This window comes from Triticum urartu, chromosome 7A (assembly GCF_056163025.1).
Source record: "Triticum urartu cultivar PI428250 chromosome 7A, HENAU_Tu73, whole genome shotgun sequence".
NCBI classification, from domain to species: Eukaryota; Viridiplantae; Streptophyta; class Magnoliopsida; order Poales; family Poaceae; genus Triticum; species Triticum urartu.
The window spans coordinates 635,631,268-635,635,811 of record NC_141879.1 but is presented as its reverse complement, the minus strand read 5'-3'; the positions used below and the strand labels follow the sequence as shown (position 1 = coordinate 635,635,811).

Here is a 4,544-nt window from a genome sequence, read left to right as displayed (position 1 = left end):
CGTAATTGTGCTTCATACAATCTGGGCGTTCTTTTTTAACCTCTGCCCTGTTTTATTGCGAGGAGAGGTTGCAGAGTCACATGCAGCACACACCAACAAGCTAAACAAACTCGTGTGCAGATTTTCTCGCCAAGCTGGCTGCAGATTTCTTGGCTTCGAAATCCTACATAACATAACCGAACGATTTAAATGCCTTCCGCCACCCTAAAAAAAAATATTTGCCCCACGCCACCGGTCATCTTTAGCTCCATTAAGACTCAAGAGGGAAGCAAAACACTGGTTATTGCGGGTGTGAAAAAGTTGGGTAATATCATGCCAGGGCAATAACAGCCTCATGTAATAATAGATGTGTGTAACAAACTCTTTTCTCCTCTCTTACTTAATGTATGATGCAAAGCTTATGCCTCCATTTCAACAACAACAAAAAATGCATCTCAAATGTAGAACGCCAACAGCCAGAGCAGTTAAACCACAGACAAGAACAGCTATACAGCCTTAGAATAGGCAACAAATACCCTACCAATACCCCCCAACATATATAACCAAAGTGATTCTAAAATAAACATATATAACCAAAGTGCCAACTTCTTTATAGAACCGTGCTGAAAACCAACCTGCACGACTACACAAGTATCCCTGATAAAAAGAACATGTTCACACAACAAAGACAAGGAGGAACCAGGTGCCACAAGAAATTATGTCAGAGCTAAACCCAAATTGCAAACAGAGCAGCGAATAACAAACTATTAACCCAAGCAAGGATCCAAACTAACCATTCCAACAACTACATAGTTATAGTCCCACAAAGAACTTCCTGGTGGCACTGTTTTCTTAGCAAAAATACTAGATTGCTTTTGATTGCTGCACTGATTCTCTAATATCACGAATTCATCCTACACATTAACAACTTAGGAAGTAATTAGCATTTAGATTTGCAGCCAGTGCCATTCACACTGCTTAACAATGCTAATTGAAAGTAAACAGGAGAGGCATAGCACAGATGTATAGCATAGATACTCCGACACATCGTGATGACGCTCAAGACAACACAAACGGCACCAGATGATCGCAAAAGTGATAACACAGGCATATAAATTGTTCAGTTCTACCAGTAGTACTATAAGGTAAGAACTAGGGCCATGCTCATATATGATGGAAACTCCGAAAGCGTACATGGCAAACTAGAAGTACAAACCGCCTTATAGCCCTATGAAGAATGGAGGCTCCTTATCCACACCACCTTCTTCTTGCATCTCACAGAACGGAAGTGGAAGAATGCTCTCCTGAAAGTACTGATAAGTGAAGTATACGGAGTACTTTCCCTCTTTGATTTCAACATATCCCAAAAACTTTCCATCAGTGTCACAGTGCAACATAAAGTCAGGACACTCCGATGCAGTGTGACAATAGATCAGCAGCTCACGCTGGTTAAGCAGTGCCATCTTAGAAACATACTTGAATTGTGGTAATGTCTTCATCGCTAACAAGTTAATCCGGTACTTCAAGGCCCAGGCCTCAGCCTCGTAGTCTTGCATCATCCAAATCTCTATGATGGCATCATTGGTGCTGCATGAAGCAAGCTTGTTGTCCATCTCCCACAATGACACCTGATAGCCCAACTGGCCAGAACTGCGCATCCACCGGAACGTCTCAGTTACTGTGTCGAACACCATGATGTCCATGGAAGTCTCCGTCTCCATTCCTGTTAACCAGTGCAGGCTGCCCCGGTGGTTGACTTGTGAACTACAGCAGGAATCAAAAGCCATATCGCGCCTGCATTTCAGCAAACGTGATGACACTGACGGCCGACTAATGATTCTCGGCTTGTCGGATCCTACCGTTAGGATGTAGCCACGGTATGAGCCATTTGAGAACCAGAGCACCCGGTATTCCCCAGATGGATGGTGCCGGTAGAAGCCAGCTATGTAGTCATCGGAACCCCCTGACGAAGGCGATGGAACTCGAGGTTGTGGTAGTGGAGCACATTTGCGAGTGGCCGGGTTGCAGATCCAGAAATCGGATTGGCCGGCCAAGATTAGAAGGCCATAACAGGTGCCCAGGAGATAACTTAACTTAAGTGCTGAATGATTGGCCAGAGGTTTTGGTCGGAGGCTCCTGCATCGTTATCACAGAAGAAAATGAACCCGACTCCTTCCTGCCCAGGGATATGCTTTCTGATCACAGGGAGCAAGGGTCGACGGCGGCAGTTGTCGAGCATGAACTTGTTGGTGGAGGTGGCACTGTGCCACATCTTGCGGACAGCGCGGCAGTGAAGGAGGTCCTTGGGGGGCAAACGGACAAGGATCTCTTCAATGACAATCCAGTCGGGCAGGTCGTCGAGGACGGTCGCGTGGCTTCTTTTCGTCATGGTGATTGACTGCCACCGGTGTTCCGTCAAATCTATGGTAAAGAAAAAAAAAGATGGAGATGATTGAGGTTATCTGTACCCCTAAATTCAACTTGGCAAACGCATAACAGTATATGGCATAAGCCAAAGAGATAACGTGATGCTTTTATTATATTCAAATGTTTTATGGCAGAGTACTGCTATGAAGAATCTACCATATAAAGCAGCCAAAATCCACTGGCGTGAACCATAATCCAAAAGTGTAAATTGGCTAGAGTTTTACGATTGTCGGCCGAATAGTATATTCAATGAATAGAAGGTTACACGAATGAAATGCTTCCTATGCTTGTTGTGATCACATCACAGTTCTAGTGACCTCAGTTGAGATGCAATCGAACACAGTGTGCTTTGTAATCAAATGGACATGCATAATGCACCAATCAGCTAGCAGACCTTTTAATCCCTGTTGACTACTCTGCAAAAATGTTGCATATACTATATACCAGCCATTTGTTGTGATTGCATCAGGTAGTGGGGGAGGAGGCAGGGATTCCCAGACCAGAGGCTCCAGGGACTAATAGTGGCTTTGTTTCTATCAATGGTGATGCCACTTGCTCATAACTGATTTCTTATATAACTTTTTTTGCTGCAACAGCCGACATTCAAACTCAGGTGTTACACATTCCTAGGGAACTTCATGTAAAAGCTCACAATTGTGAAGCTATGCAACGTATGCGCACAGGACTGTCAAATCATATCTCTAACTTGTGTCTGAAATGAATACAAGGCGCCATCACTTGTCCAAAAGAAATTCTTATTATATACTTCTAATTGATTTAAAAACAAGGTGAGTGTGTGGAGGACTGGAGGTTCCAAGTGCAGTTTCGTCTTACCAGTACCAGAGCAGCGGAGGCGTCGCCGTCGCCGTCGCGGAGGAGGCGACGGCTCGCTCGTCACCGGGACGCAGGCGCCTCCCGCGCCGATGGGGAGGAGGGGTGGGATGCGGCGAGGCTGAGGATCTCTTCTCGCTGCTGCGGCGGCGTCGGGCGGACTGAGGCGAGGAAGGGGCCGCGGCCAGAAATGATGTCAACCGCGACAAGGTTACAGGGCCGGAGTGCCCTCGGCCCAAACCAAACGAAGGCCCGTGTGAGTGGGCGGGTTTTTCTACAATGAGACAGTGCGAGACGTTTGCAGCCTATGAATGGCCCAAAATATAGAGCGATGTAGCGATGAAGATAGACAAAATCCGAGCTTTTTTTTAAAAAAAAGACAAAATCCGAGCTTCCCCTCATAAAAAAAAGACAAATCACGTTCCCTAAAAAAAAAGACAAATCACGAGCACTTGCTACCGAATGTGGATAATAGATGCAAATTGTTTTGATGGCGAGCTTGGCATTTCCAGTATGATATCATTTTTTTGGACGCAGAAGTCAAGCCTAGGCAATTTTCATGAGGAAGCGCTCGGGGTTTTGTGAGGTGCGGCTGAGAGCACATAGATATCTCGAAATATTTTTGTAAAACAGGCACATCGATCATACACGCAAATGGGCAGTTCATACAATAAACGAGCTGGAAAGCAGCCTTCTGAAATGTTGCCAAAGGTGTGTATTCTCCACAATGTTGCACTTCAAATTCTACAGCGATTCTACTTTGAAATTAAACCCGAATCGCATACAAAGCAGCGAACATCAAAACTAACCATTCCAAGAACTAAAAAGTCCCACAAAAAACTTATAATGGCAAAGCGCAACTCTCATATTTTCTTGATGGCACTGTTTTCTTAACAAAAAATGCTAGATTGCCTGTCATTGCTGCATGGATTATCTAATAGCACATATTCATACCACATATAAACATCTTGGAAGTAATTAGCATTTCGATTTGCAACCAGTGCCATTCACACTGCTTAGGAACGCGAAGTGGAAGTAAACATGAAAGAAATAACACAGATGTATACCATAGATACTCCAACACATCACGATGACGCTCAAGGCAGCACAAAAGGCGCCAGGTGATAGTAAAAGTGCTAGCATAGCCATATATATTGTTCAGCTCTACTAGTACTATAAAGTAGAACTAGGACCATGCTCATAAAAGGATGGAGACTTCAAAGGCATAAACCTCAAACTAGAAGTACAAACCACCTTATAGCCCTATCAAGAATGGAGGCTCCTTATCCACCCCACCTTCTTCTTGC

General features: G+C 44.5%; 1 pseudogene across 1 annotated transcript; it reads right to left on the bottom strand.

Annotated features, from left to right (window-relative positions):
- Positions 1 to 943: 943 nt before the first annotated feature.
- LOC147960917 (F-box protein At5g18160-like) lies at positions 944 to 3,369 on the bottom strand (annotated as a pseudogene). The gene is made up of 2 exons (XR_015611400.1): positions 3,241 to 3,369; positions 944 to 2,400 (listed from the first exon to the last, which is right to left on the bottom strand). The product of XR_015611400.1 is annotated as an F-box protein At5g18160-like (transcript).
- Between the last annotated feature and the right edge of the window lie 1,175 nt (positions 3,370 to 4,544).